General features: G+C 38.6%; 1 long non-coding RNA gene across 2 annotated transcripts; it reads left to right on the forward strand.

Moving 5' to 3' along the window:
• Positions 1-17,190: 17,190 nt before the first annotated feature.
• Positions 17,191-18,621, forward strand: LOC129249960 (uncharacterized). 2 transcript variants are annotated; one of them, XR_008582757.1, is made up of 3 exons: positions 17,191-17,273; positions 17,328-17,391; positions 17,433-18,621. It is a non-coding gene; the product is annotated as an uncharacterized LOC129249960 (long non-coding RNA). The 2 variants fall into 2 exon arrangements; XR_008582758.1 differs by having other exon boundaries at positions 17,446-18,621.
• Positions 18,622-19,206: the final 585 nt, after the last annotated feature.

A 19,206-nucleotide genomic window follows, 5' to 3' on the forward strand; every position in this document is an offset into this window, starting at 1 on the left:
ATTTTGCAGCTGAGCTCAAGGCGCTAAGATTTGACAAGAAACTTAATTCGTCAAGTAAGCTACACTCATTAAATCCGTATCCACTCATTTGGGCTTCTTCGTGTTGGAGGACGTCTGCAAAATTCTTTATTGGACTTTGAAGCAAAACATCCACCTTTGTTGCCAAAACATCATCCGGTCACAAACGCAATAATTGACCACTTTCATCGCAAATATCTACACGCTGGACCGCAGAGCCGACTTACTACAAGTCGGAAGTTCGCACCAGGCCACTTATTAAATGCTACATATGGGTTTTTGTCTGCTTCAGCACGAAGGCTTGTCATCTGGAGCTTACTCAGGACCTTTCTACATCATCGTTTTTGGCAGCTTTGAAAAGATTTATTTGCACAAGAGGCAAACCGCACACCATTTGGTCAGACAATGCAACGAACTTCGTTGGCGCTAAAAACGAGTTGCAAGAGTTAAATCAATTGTTCTCAAGCAATTCCCATAACACTGAAGTCACTAATCAATGCAACTTGGAAGGCACCTCTTGGAAATTTTTTTGGCCTCGTTCACCACATTTTGGTGGATTATGGGCCTCTCAATCCTGACATTCGAAGAGCTTCGTACTCTTGTATGTGAAATCGGAGCAATAGTTAACTCTCGTCCACTTTGTCCAATTTCAGAGAATCCAGATGATTTCAACATGCTCACGCCCGCTCATTTTCTCATAGGTGCGCCATTTACATCTGTCGTTGAACCAGACGTAACCGGCCTCGATATCAGTCGCTTAAGCCGATGGCAGCGTGTTTGTCATATGCAGCAGGTATTTTGGGAAAGGTGGAGCAGTTCTTATCTCTCACTGCTGCAAGAACGAGTTAAGTGGCGAAAATCAACTGGGATTGTTCAAGTTGGAAATATGGTCATTTTGAAAGAAGAAAACCTTCTAAACCACTAAAATGGCGACTAGAACGCGTGGAGAGTTTAATTTCTCGGCGCCGATGGTGTGGCTTTTAGCGCTTATTTTTTATTTGAAATTAATTGCATACATATGTCGGTGGTGCAAAACAGCCCCTCCTCGAAACACTCTTAATTTTGTTAGTTGCCATTATTCTCACATTCGCATTCTTTGTCACTTGCACCAGAGAACGTTAATGTATAGAGAAGTCTCAATGACAGGAGCGTATGGAATTTCGAGGAGTACTCGTTTCGCGAAGACTAATCACCACAGACACATTTTTCACCAAAAGTTAACCGTAAGGGGCTGAGTTATGTAAATTTAGCAGCAGTCAATAAGAATTTGTTGGTGATTAGAAGCAAAGAATGCTAGGTAGCTTTTTAATATGGCCGATATATTTGAACTTTTTCCAAATCATCCAAAATTATGTACATATATTATATTAAGTCTGTCTGTTTGGTGTCTCTGTCAAAAGTGACTTAGAAAGAGCAAATCATACAAAAATATATCATATATTATGTCTGTTTAAGCATCTTCTGTAAAACTTTCCCTTCAACCAAATCAAAATCCTTATAGAAAACGCTCCATTACCAGGACCACACACAGGAAGATGGCATATGCAAATTTAAATTTCTCAATTTATATACATACATATGCGCATATATATATACTGTGTGCATGTACATATGTGCACTTGTCACAGCAAAAAAATATATTACGGTAAAATTTCTCAAGAAATCCAGCGCGCATTCATAGGCACAGTATGAAATATGTACAGGCACCTTTAAATACTCTGATTTCAGAGTAAGTTTCCAACTTTGCATATATATGCACTTTTTATCAATTGAAGCGCTACATACGTAAAGTAATATACTAATTAACTATTTACCTACTATCAGAGAACATAAAATAAAAACATATTCGGTTATATCACGAATTATCACGTGTCTTTCAGGAGTTGCGTAAAGATTTATCACAGAGAGTCACAAGGGGGGAAGGGGGGCACATTTTTTCTGTAATTCGGGACACGAGGTTTATAAACGGCCCCTATGCATGTTTTTAATATATTACGTCAAACGTTTTTATAGCAAATTTCATACCTTGTAGTCATTATATAGCCATTGCGATTAAATTTACAAATTGGACATCAATGTTTGTCGGACGCTTACGTAGAGTGCGATCTGAAGAAAATATCGCAGCTGTATCGGCCAGTGTTCGGTTCGTCGCCGTTCGCAGCAATTATGCCTCTGTTACTCAACAACGTGGAAAATTTTGCGAAAGGATTTAGGTGTGAAGCCTTTCAAAATATAGCTGGTGCAAGAGTTGAAGCCAAACGACCTACCGCAACGCAGAATTTTTGGTGACTAGGCTCTTAGAAAGTTGGCCGAAGATCGACTTTTTTATCGAAAAATTGTGTTCGGCGACGAAGCTCATATTTGTGTCAATGGGTACGTAAATATGCAGAATTGTCGATTTTGGAGTGAGGATCAGCCAGAAGAATTGAAGAGCTACCAATGTATCCAGAAAAGGTCACAGCTTGGTGCGGTTTATGGGCTGGAGGTATCATTGGACCGTACTTCTTCAAAGATGCTGCGAATCGTAACGTAACTGTGAATGGTGAGCGCTACCGTGAATTGATATCCAACTTTTTTTGGTGGTTTCAGCAAGACGGTGCCACATGCCACACAGCACGCATAACAATATACTTGTTTAGAAGGGAGTTCGGTGAAAATTTTATTTCACGTTCGGAACCTGTCAATTGGCCACCCAGATCGTGCGATATAACGCCTTTAGATTATTTTTTGTGGCGCTATGTTAAAGCTCATGTCTATTCAGGCAAGCCTGCTTCAATTAACGCATTGGAAGACAACATTAAAGCATTTATATGTGAGATACCGGCCGAAACATTGGAAAGAGTATGCCAAAATTGGGCTAAGCGGATGGACCATTTGAAGCGCATTCGCGGTCAACATTTGTACATATGAAATAATCTTCAAACATTAAATTATATGGACTGTACTATCGATTTAAATAAAAATTTCATGCATTTTTCTGAATTTTGCGTGTGTTTTTTGAAAAACTTTCCTATAGCTCTTAAAAAATCAGCCTTTATTTACGTACTCTGGTAGAATTTTCCAACTCATAATCATAAATGAGTTTTTGTAACAGTGACCGGGCCATATTGGTTGCTTTATTGCGATGAGACAAATCTAAATTATAGAAAAAATCATATAGCAAAAAAATGGTTTGAATAGAAACTGCTTTTTCTCACCAGCCATTTCATTTTCTTGTGACCACGCTCACGCTTCATTGGCGTACCCATATGGAAAGAGGTGATAAGCCGAAGCCAGTAAGCAGCTTCAATGCAGCAGTATATATATATATATATAAACCATTACTTTAATAGGGTCTGCTTACTATTCAAAGAATAATTTTAATGAACTTTTTATAGCCCATTATCCTCTGTTTCACTTTCTTAATTTACAACCGCTTGTTGAGATTGCGTACGCGGAAGAAAATCCTACATTTGAAAAAAAGCCGTTTCACATCTTCTGGAACTTCAACCTCCACGCTTCTATCAACCAAATGCTAACGGGTATTTTTACGGTACGTTATGTCTGGCCCGTTCACGTTGTTGAACACAGACTCGAGGCTTTTAATTCCACTTACAAAATGGGATGAGGGTTTAATTAAAAAGCCTTTTGAAACTTGATCCACCCACGTAAATGAACTTTCTGAACTTTTATGATCATCTAGCTTCAGCTTTTTGATGATGTATCCAGCAACGTACTCTAGAGCGTCTTCTTGTAGTACATCAGAGCCGTCCGAATGTGATGGACTATATATATATCATTGGCGCGTACACCCTTTTTGGGTGTTTGGTCGAGCTCCTCCTCCTATTTATTTATTATATGTAATATTTGTGGTGTGCGCCTTGATGTTGTTCCACAAATGGACCTACAGTTTATCGTATCATGGCATCTTACATTTCACCATTCTCGTAGGCATTCAGTATTCCGTGCTAAAATTTATGGTTGATCCAAAAAAGTATAAAAAGCTAACATCACTTATAATATTCTAAACGTATTTACCACATACATATATGCTGTAAAAAATAACATAATTAGTTCAAAATAAATTTTTAAACATATTAAAGATATCTTGCCTACAGTGACATTCAAACTCTTCTAAAGCTTGCGATTACTGGAGCTCATCTCACACACTACAGCTACGACCGGATAGCCTGCATTTTGAAGTGCCAAAATTATGGAAAACAAAATGTCTTTCGTCATTTGACAGTCAAAATTATAATATACGGGCTGCTTCCACGATTTTCGTAAGCCACGTGCCATCACTACTTGAACGTAGTTTGCATGCTTTCGGACGTGGTCTCCTGCCTGCTCATATTCATATGATTCGAAGGCTTTCATTTCATCGAAAGCGAGAGCACAAATTTTGCGATACCAGCGCTGTGGTGTAGTCTCGTGAGGAAGCGGAAATCGCTTGTCATACTAATGGTGGTATGCCCGATGTCCCGCTGCGTACAAGCATATGGCGCTTGATATGTCTTCCCATGACCACATCACCTTTCGATCTATAATAAATAGATTAGTATAAAATGTTTTTTGGAAATTAAAAATGAGACATACCGGGGAAAACTATTTTCCAAATTTGGCCTTCGGTAAAAATTCTTTTAAAATTATTTACAATTGCATTCGCTTCCTCCAATTGGATTCTTAATGCTTTCATCTCTGCTTTCAATCGCCGCATTTCCTTTTTGAGCTCGGAAATTTCTAACCTCATTGAGGAACCCACTGCAAAACTAGAAGCACATTTGAAAATTGTTATGTTTGAAATTGTCAACGAATAAATGCTGCTTTTGTTCACTTACTCCGTTTGAGTTTCACTATCCTTAACCGACACTTTACTTACGAGTAAAGAAATAGGCAACCTAATAAATATATAATATAATATTACGTTATAAAATTAATTAAATAATTCTTTCATACATACTTATATGGAGTATCAAAATTTTGTTCAACGTTAGGTATTTCTTCTACCATCGCGAAATCGGACCTGCATTTTAATCATTTATTTATAATTTTTTTCCTTTTTCAACATCTTCACTTACGGTGTTTTCATCAAAATACCGAAATCAGGTATTTGCCCTTTTCAAACTAGTCCTATACAAATTATTAAAATTTACACTTCTTATAAACTAAAAGATCACCACTTACCCTAATTGTTCAAAATCTTCCACTGGCATGTAATTTGTCGTACTTGCGCGAAGTGGTGCAGGTTTGGGAATGGCTTTTGGCAACAATCGTACGGCTTGACTCGTGTGGGCAATATCCGCCTGGGCAAAATGGTCTACACATATTACGCCTCTCCATCGTAGATCCATTCGACACGAATTGATCCCTAGTTGCCGTTTTCCTTCCTCAGCGGGAACTGCAAAAAAAGGTCCTTTGCCCTTTTTAACTACTTTTGCACATAATTTACATTTTTTCATTTTGGTATATATTATTTTAATATTGATTTCAATTCAAATTTAAAACTTTCAACGTACAATCACAAATGTAAGCATACGAATGTAAACATACCAATACAAACAAAGCATATCATTTTGACGTAAGCCATACCTACGGCGAAAAATTCAGCTGGGTGATTGCTGTCACCTATAATAAATCCACCTTGGGCAGGAGTTTGATCATTACGATACCTACTCCCTAATTATTGCATGACATATGATAAGGCGATGCTCGTGAGATAGGTCTCGTTGCTTCGGTGCATATACATACATACATATATGCGTGCAACACTATATTTATTAAAGATGCAATTGAACTTAGTTGCCCCATATATGCAAGTACGTTTATTTGAGGTTTTCTTTTATTTATTTTAAATTTCGAAGTTTTATAATATCTAGAAACTGCATATATATATTATTCCCTGTAATAAAATGTAAATTGAAAAAAATTTAGGTTATGGTTGCAGCAGTGCGTATGCACATACCAGAGAATGTTAATGCAATGAGAAGGTGCAAATGTTACTGTAAGCTTTTTTTAGTACAATTGAGATCTGAAAGATTTGTAATAAGGTCATTTAGCACACCGAGTTTATAGACACCTCACTGACTTTTGCCCACACAAAAATTAGAAACACCACACATCTTTCACCTCAACACACAACACATTTCTCACCTCGACATTAAACCAATTAAATTTGTACTATTTTCGTATTTTTGAAATAATAAGCGAATACGTAAAATTTATTACATAATTTTTTTTTTCAATTACATTAAAAAAAAAAAACGATTTTAAAAAATAAAATTTATAAAAAAAAGGTTGCACCGGGAATTGAACTCGAGTCTAACATGTGGCGAGGAAAAATAGGCGGTGCGTTTATTTCTTCGACTGCTTATTTTTTGACCATTTTGTTACTTTTGAAATGATAATGACTTTGATAGACGCAAAAGCAACAGCAAGCGCAACGCGATGACCGTTTTGCCACCACACATTCTAAAATGTTCTAGAACACAACAAAAACACATACCTCACATGCGCATGTCGCCCAAAGCTAAAATCTAAGCCTGGCGACTACAAAAATAAAATACATTCGTAGACGCAGTCGCAGCGGCCATGATTCTATCAGCGACTGCGCTGAACAATTTAGAAGAAAAACAAAAAGTTCATTCATAAAACGAGCCGCCCATATGCCAATTTTCGCGACCGTTCGAAAATAGTCAATATTGGAATAATTCGCGTGGAATTATTTGCCAATATTTGATAAATCTTAAATTTTTGTCATGTCGAGTGGCCGCGGCTCCGTATGTACATATGTATGCACCCTTATATGTATGTAAATATGTCTTCTAACTGTGCGGCAGTCGAGAGTTAATGCGACTTCCAGCGAATCACACATTGCTGTCCGCAAAGCCGCAAGTATGTACCTTATGATCAGAAAGTACCGGGAATGTTTAAATTAAACAAAACAGAGTTAAATTTAAGGCAAATTTATATTATCTTCTTCAAAATATGACCCGTCTGAAGCAACACACATGTGCCAACGTTTAACCCAGTCCTCCAAACACCCCCGGCAGGCCGATTTGTATTCTCTTTGATCAGTGCGATGGCGCGTTATCATCATGCAAAATCTGAGAATTGTTTGCTCACATTTCCGGCGGTTTGCAACACACAGCATCTCTCTAAGGTTTCAAAACGGATAAATAATATTCTCTATTGACTGTCTGGCCCGATGGAAGGTACTCATGGTGGACTATGCCTTGGCAATCGAAGGAAGCAGTCAACATCACCTTCCCGGTTCTTTTTGCTCATAGGGTATACATATCCCATGTGTCAAGTGTGCGCAGAAGCTTGTGTTCTGGGTTTGTTAGAATGGTGGTAGTTTGTACATATATTTAAACACATATGTGAGTATGCGCGTTAGGCTTCCTGGATGGATATTAGAATATTTTCTCATCAATATGTGTATGTAAGTAGTTCAGACAGAGAATGTTAATGCAATGAGAAGGTGCAAATGTTACTGTAAGCTTTTTTTAGTACAATTGAGATCTGAAAGATTTGTAATAAGGTCATTTAGCACACCGAGTTTATAGACACCTCACTGACTTTTGCCCACACAAAAATTAGAAACACCACACATCTTTCACCTCAACACACAACACATTTCTCACCTCGACATTAAACCAATTAAATTTGTACTATTTTCGAATTTTTGAAATAATAAGCGAATACGTAAAATTTATTACATAATTTTTTTTTTTCAATTACATTAAAAAAAAAAAAAACGATTTTAAAAAATAAAATTTATAAAAAAAAGTTTGCACCGGGAATTGAACTCGAGTCTAACATGTGGCGAGGAAAAATAGGCGGTGCGTTTATTTCTTCGACTGCTTATTTTTTGACCATTTTGTTACTTTTGAAATGATAAGCGGATACATAAAATTTATTACAAATTTTTTTACGATTACATTAAAAAAATAAAAATTAAAAACGAAAAAAAAAAAAAAATGTCCACCGAGAATTGATGGCGAGTCACGTGGGGAGGATAAATACATTAAACTAATTAAATTTTTACTATTTTCGTATTTTTTGAAATAATAAGCGAATACGTAAAATTTATTACATAATTTTTTTTAATTACATAAAAAAAAAACGAATTAAAAAAAAAAAAATTAATAAAAAAAGGTTTACACTGGGAATTGAAATCGAGTCTAACATGTGGCGAGGAAAAATAGACGGTGCATTTATTTCTTCGACTGCTTATTTTTTTACCATTTTGTTATTTTTGAAATGATAAGCGGATACATAAAATTTATTAAAAATTTTTTACGATTACATTAAAAAAAAACACATTTACAAAAAAAAAAAAAAATTGGCGCCGGAATTGATGCCGAGTCACATGGGAAGGATAAATACGCAGTGCGTTTATTTCTGCGCCTGCGTTGTGAACCAAGGTTTTGTGCATGCGCGCGACGCGAATTAATTTTAATAAAGTTCTGAAAGTAATTCATGAAGTTTTTCATTACACACATATGCACATAAATGAACGTATACTCTATATGTACATAAATGATGGTATATGACAATATACATACATAATATGTATGTACATGTCAATAGGAGGTATTTGCATTAAGAAAAAAAAACGGTTTAAGATAAATCAACACTTATTTTATATTGTATGTCAATTTATAGTTTATGTATTCGACAGCATTTACATACATATGTTTTTTTTTATGGAGGTGGCACAAAGCATTGAAAGCCGAAAAGTGTGAGACTTGCCTTTCGGCTCACCCACTAAAAACCCACCCCAGCTCCGTTTCCCTCCCGCGGGACAACCGTTAAGTAGTATTTCACGGAAGGGGGAGCGGCCTATTGCCTCTTCATGAAGATCTGCGCTGTTGTTCAGCGCGACGCAGTTTGGAGATTATTATTTTTGCCATATTACATACAGCGGACCAATATTCTTCGGACTCTAACATAATATCGACTAGGTTATCAGCCGTAATTGGCTTCCCCACCCTAGTGCTTAGTTCCTCCCTTTCTAACACAAATCGCGGACAGACAAACAAAACATGTTCTGCGTCTTCTACAGCTGGTGCACAATGAGAACAGTACGGGTCGTCTTCGTGCTTAAACCTATATAGATAGGATTTAAAACACCCATGTCCCGTCAGTATTTGGGTCAGATGATAGTCTAACTGTCCATGCTTACGGCTAACCCATTTGGCTATTAAGGGAATCAGACGGTACGTCCAGCGTCCGTTCAGGGACGAACTCCAACTTCCCTGCCATGAACGCATGCTACGCTCCCTTGCTTCCTTGCGTATTGTCTGTCGTTCTGAAGTAGCTTTGTTTTGGTAAACTTCAGCGTACTCTTTTGCCATTAAATTTATTGGGAGTAGTCCTGCAATAACCATAATGGTGTCTTCTGATACCGTTCGAAACGCGCAGCACACTCTGAGGGCACTCAGTCGATACACTGATTTCATACAACTCACATATGAGCTGCAATTAGTTGCTTCCGCCCATGCTGGAGCTGCATACAGCAAAATCGATGAGACCACGGTATTAAGTAGTCTCCTACGGTTTTGCCTAGGGCCTCTAGTGTTCATCATTATGCGCGTCAGTGCTGTTACTGCCTCTGCAGCTTTGCTGCTTGCGTATGATAGGTGATCTCTGAAGTTCAGCCTATGGTCGATTAATACGCCCAGGTATTTAATGAACGGTTTCGATCCTATGGTATTTTCGCCCACCATTATATTTGCCGACTCTACCTTCTTCCTGCTGCTAATGAGCACTGCTTCCGTCTTATGATCCGCGAGAGTTAAACCATTCTTGCGCAGCCATTCTTTTACCACGCCGACAGCCTGGTTGCAGGTTGCTTCTGCTTGCTGTAGTACTTTAGCTACGACCACAACAGCGATATCGTCAGCAAACCCTATAATTTTGGACCCTGGAGGTAAACTGAGACGTAAGACTCCGTCATACATAATATTCCACAGCAAGGGGCCTAGGACTGAGCCTTGTGGAACTCCGCCAGTTATTTTATATTCCCTAACACCCGCATCGGTATTATAGCGAAGGGTTCTGTCAGTGAAATAACTGAGTATAATCTTTCGTATATACCTTGGAACCTGGAAGCAATCAAGCGCCATCAGAATCTGGTTCCAGTTCGCGGTATTGAAGGCATTCTTTACGTCTAGCGTTGCCATTAGGCAGTATTCCTTGCTACCGTATAACCACCGAGTTCCTTCGATTGCCTTCTGCGCAATGCTTTTAACCGCAACTACAGCATCTGTGGTTGAGCGAGCCTTGCGGAATCCGAATTGCGAGGATGATAGACCGCCTGCGTCATCAATGGCAGCCTCCAGACGATTAGCGATCAACCGTTCTAGAATTTTACCTGCGGTGTCGAGCATGCAAAGGGGGCGGTAGCCTGTAGGATCTTCCGCTGGTTTAGATCCTTTTGGAATCAGCACCAGTTTCTGTAACTTCCACTGTGTTGGAAATGTGCCTTCTTTTAGACATGTATTGTAGAGATCTACAAAAATGTCGGTATGGCTTCGAATTGCCACTTTTAGTGCCTCGTTGGGGACTCCGTCTGGGCCAGGAGCTTTATTGTTTTTGATCCGTTTAGTGATCATCAGGAGCTCATCTTTGTCTGTCAACTGCATATTTTGGTCCCCCTCACAGCATTTTCCCGAATCATAGGCTCGGAGAGCATCTTGTGATGGGAACAATGTTTCAACTACATTACGCAGTGTGGCCGGGCACGATGTTGGGAGTGGCTTGAAAACTTTCAGTTTTTTCATGACTAGCCTATACCCGAGTCCCCAAGGGTTACTATCGACTTCGTCACATAGTTGGAGGAAACATTGCCGTTTACTCCCTTTAATTGCCTTTTTCAGGGCCTTTCTTTTTTGCTTATACTGAAGCTGATTCCCTTGGAAACTGTGCGTGCCCCTAGAGCGTTGGTAAACTCGCCTTGCTCTGTTGCACTCGCTACGCAATTCCGCAATCTCCGCTGTCCACCAGTAAACGGGTTCACTATTATGCCTGTTAGGCCTTGTTTTAGACATGGCTGCGTCGCATGCTTTTGTTAGGTGCTTCATAGTTTGTGTAGCCTTCTCAGTTGCATCACCAGTGAGTGTTATATCTGCCAGCATGACTTCGATTACTTCGGCCTCCATTGAGTCGACCCTGTATCTCGCGTCGTATGTATATGGCACCTTTGATGCGTCATGTTTCTTTATTTCGCAGATTATCGCGAGATGGTCACTCCGGGTATAATGCTGGCTAACAAACCATTTCGTGGAGCGAGCAAGGTTGGGACTCATAAAGGTAAGGTCTATTATCGATCCCGTTCCTGCCTTTTGGAATGTCTGCTGGTTCCCTGTGTTCATAAGGACTATGTCTAACATGGCGAAAGCTTCCAAGAGGGCTTGACCTCTTGGACTTGTTCGCGGGCATCCCCAGTTCACAGCCCAAGCGTTAAAATCACCAGCTACGACCACAGGTCTATGGTCTTTAATATCTTGGGCGAGATTCTCTAGGATGCTGGTAGCTTCAGTCAGTGTTAAGCTGGGTGGTAGGTAGCAGCTATAGACGTATGTTTCCCCAATACGCGCTCGTACAAATCCGCGAGCTGCCTTCACGCTCATAAGTCGGGAGCTATTTGTCCCACAGTTCCAGATGGACGACTTGCCAGTAATATCAGAGGCCCAGCCATTGCCTTCTAGGTGCTTATAGGGTTCACTGAGTACAGCAACGTCTATTTTGTGTTCCCGTATAGACTGCGTGAGTAGGTCTTGCGCGCTTTCGCAGTGATTAAGGTTTAGTTGTAAAATCTTCATTTCTGTCGTATTTCTTTCAGAGCTCTCTGGTATTCTGGGCACTTACTGCTAGTCATCGCATGTCCTGTGTCACTTACATTTTTCTTCTTGCATATTATGCAGTTTGCTGCTTGTGTGCAATTTTTGGCCTGATGATCTTTGTTGCCGCATTTAAAGCAGACGCTAGTGTAGTCTGCTGGGCTTTTGCAACTTCCTGCCACATGCCCATATTCCATACATTTGAAGCATCTTTTTGGTTCTATTTTCTCTCGTATGCGACAAATTACAAGGCCTATTCGAATTTTGTTTGCTTCAAGCAGCTTGTTAGCGGTATCCGGCGTTACTCTTAGTGTCGCTGTTTGTGTGCCTCCATATGCTTTTCGTAGGCCCAGAATCGCTGAGGCAGGTACGTCAAGTTCCTTGAACTGTTTTGTTATCACCTCATGTACTTCTTCTTTTGTGGTGATTTCATCAAGGTGTCGGATTTCCACTTGCCGCAGCTCCGTTAGAGCCCTGACTTCTACCGCTTCTCCTAAAGCCGCCTTAACAGCTTTATGGATTTTCAGGGTGTTTGGGTCAGATGGTTTTGCCAGCACCAAAAGTAACTCCCCTTTGGCAGTTTTTTTGACCCCTTGAATGTCATTATTCAGCTCCTTTAGGTTTGCCTCTGACTTAACCCGCTTCAGGATTTCCGCATATGATATGCTGCCAACGCTTTTTACTACTATGGCATCCTTTCGCGGTGGCCTCTGCCGTTTTCGAATTTTCCTTGCATCGTTTCTTTCTGTCTTTTCATCCGATTTGGGTGTATTTTGCGTTAAATCCTTCCGGGTTTTCTTGGATTTAACCATCTCCCATTTTTCGGTTGCAACATGCTCTGTTCTCAAAGCTTCAACGCGGTTATTTTTGTTTCTTTTTGCAGGACTTTTCCTTGCAGCGGCGTTGTCGATAGCCCTTTTTGGCGTAGAATCTATACGCTTAATTAGAGGTGAAGTTTGGGTACATCCATCTTTGACAGTAGATGGTTCACTATGCGCCCCTCTTATCGCCAGGTTTTCCGGAGTTAGGATAGATCCCTCCAGTTTCTTGTGTAGGTCCGTTATGTACGTGACCAAATCTCGCATTGGCTGGTTTATGTTCCTCTTCGGAAGCTCCATCATTTCGGCTAGTTCTTTGACCTTATCGCCGATGGCTCGATATATTTCTTCGGCCGTCATCGCTTTCGTGAAGCCAAAGTGCTGCATGCACGGTGATGCCGACCTGGTTCTTTCCGTGCCTGGTGGTGAATACGCCAACCTTGAGCTCCGTTGGAACGGGTTTTTCAGCAATTCACCGCTGCCGTTATTGCCGTTTGCAATGGTTGTTGTTACCTCTGATGTTATTTTTGTTACCACTTCACTTCCTTCCGTGGTTTGTTTTTGGTTTTGGTTTGAAGACATTTCTAATTTGTTGGGCCCCAACTCATAAGTCGTTATCCATATCCTGATGCGTAGTCACTTGTAAATGATTCCATGGTTATCTTTGCGAGCAGGGAGGCCATGCGAGGGTTGACAAAAGCTCCTTATGAGAGCCTAAGTTCAGAGCCGAATCAGTGTTAACTAGGAATGTTACATCTAGACCTACGCCGACACTTAATGGCGACAGGATATGGAGCGTTCTTAGAGACTTGCCATCATTTTAACGGGGCGGGGGCAACTGGATTATTAGCCTGAATGCCGTTTCAGCTAGATATCACTCCGCTTACTAGGGAAACAGAATAATACAGTCGTCAGCTCGTGGCGGTATGTCCTAACGTATTCCAGTATTCCATGATTAAGACCTTACTGGGCTCGGTCTTAATGTAGATCGTATTAAATTAACAGCCGCCCCTAACATGGAGGACAGACGCTGACCAGGGAGCCGCCCAATATGAGTCAGTCGCTTCTGGATTTTTGTATTTTTCACCATGCCTTTGCATGATGAGGGGGACACTTATTTTATTAAAGGCGGTGTCGTTTCGCCTTTGTCACAGGAACCTCTTCGGATTTGCTAGCTTTTAGACCGCTTCCTCCGTTTCTGCCGCTCATTGTCGGGGGCTGCTTATTTGTTAGAACTTATTCGCAACTAACCTGCTACTACAGGCCGTCCGGCTATCCGCAACCTGCCGACCCCCACGGTAGCTTAGAGCCCAGCTTAGTCGCCCGATCCCAAGGGAGCGCAACCTCCGTGATTTACATACATATGTGGGTATGTACATTTGTATATGAAAAACAATAATGCACAAGCGCAAGAACATCATCTTCCTTTCATACATATGTACATATGCATGTATGCCCAAATAACCTTGACTTATGTATGTACACAAGGCACAGCACATCACATTCTTACAAGACAAATACACATACGCACTAGCGAGTTTCTTCCTAACAAGTGCAAAAACAATTCTGCTCTATGTATGTATTATGTCCTAGCATATATACATACATATATACCTACTTGCCTTCTAAACTTCCTACAAAATAATTGTATTCATATGTTACTACATCCATGCCCGTTCATACATTCAAGCATACATATCCATATGCGCGAGCACAGCGCTCCCTTCTTGCTTCCGTGTACTTTTGTCTTTCAGCAGTCGATATTGCTAATATTGTACTTACAAAAACACAATACTTTGATAGACGCAAAAGCAACAGCAAGCACAACGCGATGGCCGCTTTGCCACCACACATTCTAAAATGTTCTAGAACACAACAAAAACACATACCTCACATGCGCATGTCGCCCAAAGCTAAAATCTAAGCCTAGCGACTACAAAAACAAAATACATTCGTAGACGCAGTCGCAGCGGCCCTGATTCTATCAGCGACTGCGCTGAACAATTTAGAAGAAAAACAAAAAGTTCATTCATAAGTTAGAGCTCATATATCAATTTCATTCATAAAACGAGCCGCCCATATGCCAATTTTCGCGACCGTTCGAAAATAGTCAATATTGGAATATTTCGCGTGGAATTATTTGCCAATATTTGATAAATCTTAAATTTTTGTCATGTCGAGTGGCCGCGGCTCCGTATGTATGTATGCACCCTTATATGTATGTAAATATGTCTTCTAACTGTGCGACAGTCGAGAGTTAATGCGACTTAGATTCCTTGAACAAATCCAGCGAATCACACATTTCTGTTCGCAAAGCCGCATATATGTACCTTATGATCAAAAAGTACCGCGAATGTTTAAATAAAACATAACAGAGTTAACTTTCAGGCAAATTTATATTATCTCCTTCAAAATATGACCCGTCTGAAGCAACACACATGTGCCAACGTTTAACCCAGTCCTCCAAACACCCCCGGCAGGCCGACATGGCCTTCAGCTCCTTAGTCGTATTCTCTTTGATCGGTGCGATGGCACGTTATCATCTCGCAAAATCCAAGAATTGTTTGCGCACATTTCCGGCCGTTCGCAACATACAGCATCTCTCAAAGGCTTCAAAACGGATGAATAATATTCTTTATTGACTGTCTGGCCCGATGGAAAGTACTCATGGTGCACTACGCCTTGGCAATCGAAGAAAACAGTCAACATCACCTTCCCGGTTCTTTTTGCTCATAGGGTATACGTATCCCATCTTTTCACTGACTGACAAGAAGACGGTCGCAGTTGTTGTTTTTTGTATGCATACATTTTGCGTTCGTTGAAGGTTTGTATATATTGTAGTCTATTACAATGCGCCACGTTTGTTTATTGTTAACATCTAATTTTTTGGGAACTACCCATATTGGGCTATTGTATGGACTATTTGAATTTCTTATTATACCCTGCCTAAGCATGTCTGCAATTTGCCTATCAACTTCCTCTTTATGTACTTCCGGATATCTATATAAACGAGAATAAACCGGTACGTCGTGTTTCGTTTTTATTATGTGCTTAATTTCATTTGTGAAAGTTAAATTATCATTGTTATCGTAAAACACATTTTTATATTTATTTAGTACTTTCATTAACTTTTCTTTTTCAAACAGCTGTAAGTGATCGGTTTTAATTAAACTTAAAATATTGTAGTTTTTAATTTCGCTGTTGAAAAATTGAATGTTACTATCTTTATACGATGCTTCATTATAAATTTCTTCCTCTTCCGATAAAATTAAAGTTATTGCAGCGTTTTTGGTAATTAATTGCCTATTTGGAAAATCGATTATGCAGCCTAAATCTTTCAGAATATTGTTACCAATTAGTCCATCAAATTTTTTATTGAAATTACATTCTAAAAACTCGCAATAGTAACCACTAAAGTTAAATTCATTAAATATTGGGAATTTACAGAGTTTTGTTAAAAGTGTTTCTGTACCTAGAGCTTTGGCTATTACGTTAACATCTTGCTTCCATTTAGGGTGACAAATGTTATTATTAATTAGACTGAACTCAGCTCCAGTATCGATAACAAATTTTAATTTTTTTGAGGGGTTATCTATTATTATATAGGGTAGTTTTGCTCGGCTGCATTTAGAAAATTTACACTTGAACTACCAATCTCCATAGGTTCGACCTGAGAATTTGATCTATTGAAGGCCTGAACTTGTCTTGATCCATTAGAAGTGGCTTGATTGCAACTTCGGTCATTTGTATTATAGAGAAAACTTCTATTATCATTTTGTGCGGAATTTGACTGCCTGGTTCTATTTGAATTATTTGAATTATGCAAATTATTTTGATTAAAACGAAAAGGATTGGCTTGCAATTGTTGTTGGTTACCAACGTATTCTTACTCTCCATCGTTCAGTCGTTAGCAAACCAGCAACGAATAAACACCACTTTTGTCCGCGACGCTTAATGTATGCAATACAATGCCCTGTGAGAACTTTTTTATGCTAGAAAATGCCTTTGGCGACTTGCAATGCCTTTTATGTTACAAGTCGTTCAAAGGAAGCTATAGATATAATATCAAAAGGCATTTCGATTCCTGCCACAAAAATTTTCTACTCCAATCCAATATTTATTTATTTTGGTTTAAATTTCCCACTGGGCTGCTCCCATTCTCTCGTTCTCACTTATACACTCACACTTTTCATTTTGGACAGCACTGGTGTATACACATGATTCAATTATAGAAGGTTAGGTAAGTAAACAGCTTTCTCGCTCCCTCTTGACATATCGGCTCCCTTATTTGAAAACGTGTTGCTTCTTTACAAAAAAAAGTACCTATTTCACAAAAAAATGTTTGAATTGTAGTAAAAACTAAACTTTTGGTGCAAATTATTTGGTCGGCAACACCGTTTCCACTTTGCCGCTTTGTTTTGTTATTATTCGTTGAAAATCTTGTATCTGTTTGTAAACATTCAAGTAAGTATAATAATAAAAGCTAATTATTTTGTAAATTAATGTCGTTTTTCACTATTTAGGTCGATTATGTCTTACATATGGTGATAGTCGATTGTTTGGAGTCGGCTTTCTGCTGCAGAAAACCACCGGTTTGTGAATTTTCATACATGTAAGTCCAGATCAGACAGTTGTAAAAATTCTTATTAAACTTTTTCAGTCATAGGTTTTTATAGCAGCGTTTTTGCAAATATAACAGAGACCACCTTACATACAATACATAAACTACAGTAAGTAAGTTCTTTTAGAATATTTGCTAATAAATAAAAAGTTTTTATTTGTAGGACTTCACAGACGAGCAACTTCTGCGGAAGGTGTGTGTTGAAGAGCTAGGCGGCACAACTATTGTGGTTTTTAGAAACGAAAGCACGTATGCGCGTATTTCTACCATTGTCTCATGTGGTGCTACGAACAATTTCATAGGAGACATGGAGCGTGTTGTGTATGATGGTGCAAATACCTGTTTAACATGTGACGGTTATTATGTGCCTAGTACTGCTACCTCTGAAATGAATTTGACTTCCGAACTGGCTGTCCACGTCGATACCTTACCCCGTCTAGAACAATATGCTGTACGTAGATATATGCGCAACACCTACACGAGCAAGTCCTCGCGCTTTAAGTCTACAATTACAGATAAGTTGTAATGATATATTTGTGAGTTATTTTTAAGTTTTTGGTTTACAGGTTTTTGATTTCTGCCTGAAGTAAGTGCAGCGTTCCAACACCTATACGAGCAAGTGCACCCACATTCCTCATATTTCCACTCTGATTCATTACTGAGACACGTGGTATTGATATACGTAAATTTAAAAACCATCACAATTACTAAAAGTGGATTATATTACCAATATCTTAAATTTTTCGATGTATTAGTTTTAGTTTATATTAATACATTTTCCTGTTAATATTAGGGACGCAAAGTATATTAAGGTAGACAAATTTTAAACTATAAACTAGTAAATTTGTAATTTTTATTGCAAACTATTTTAACTCTTCTAATTTCAATTTTTTTCTTATATTTAGAAATGATCGACTGAACTTCTGCTTTCGCAATGTCTTTACGGTAACATACTACATATATCTACATGTATTGTTATGTACGAAATAAGAAAAAAAAATTAAACTTTCTGTTTCATCTCATTCCTGTCGATTAAGTAAAGCGTTTTTCAATAGGTGCGCTTCAACTTTTTTCTGCTAGGGAGGGCGAACGACGCAATATTTTTTATTTTTCGCTTGTCATTTGTAAACTTCATTAGTATACATTAAATGTATATGTTCAAACTCGATAATAAAAAAAAATTAGTTAAAAAAGTCAAACCGTTTGTGTTTTATTCAAAAAAAAAGTTGAAGCGCTCTTACTGAAAAACGCTTTATATTTTGACCTTTGGTGTATTAAAAGACTTGTACTATTGTAGTAAATTAAACACATTAAATTCCTTTATTATGACTATTTTTTGTTCTCTTCCACAAAATATACTCAAATCTATTGCAAGATTATATATATATATATATATATATATATATATATATACACGAGCTCTTCCTCCTATATATACACGAGCTCTTCCTCCTATTTGTGGTGTGCGTCTTGATGTTATTCCACAAATAGAGGGACCTACAGTTTCACGCCGACTCCGAACGGCAGAAAAAAAAACACATACATAAGTAACATCACATAGTTCTGCGTGCTCTTGTGTTAGATAAACATCGAAAATATTCTAAATAAATATTACATTTGTTTTAAGAAAAAACTATAATTTTTCTGTCGTTTTGTTTTAATGTAGATTAAATAACCAATATACTTGTTTTTCTCTTAGTACAGGACTAATTAGTTACTTTACGTACTTTTTTACTACCTTTAGGCAAGAAGGGGAAAACATTTTTCCCTTTTTCCCATCCTTCGTAAATGCAGCCCTAAAATAAGGGAGTGTCAAAGCGCCCTTGTCACTACTTACCTAACCTTCTATAATTGAATCATGGTGTATACATATATTAGTTTATTCATACCTTGCAGAGAACGTTAAATATAGAGAATTCTCACG

The sequence above is a fragment of the Anastrepha obliqua genome, chromosome 6 (assembly GCF_027943255.1).
Source record: "Anastrepha obliqua isolate idAnaObli1 chromosome 6, idAnaObli1_1.0, whole genome shotgun sequence".
NCBI lineage: Eukaryota > Metazoa > Arthropoda > Insecta > Diptera > Tephritidae > Anastrepha > Anastrepha obliqua.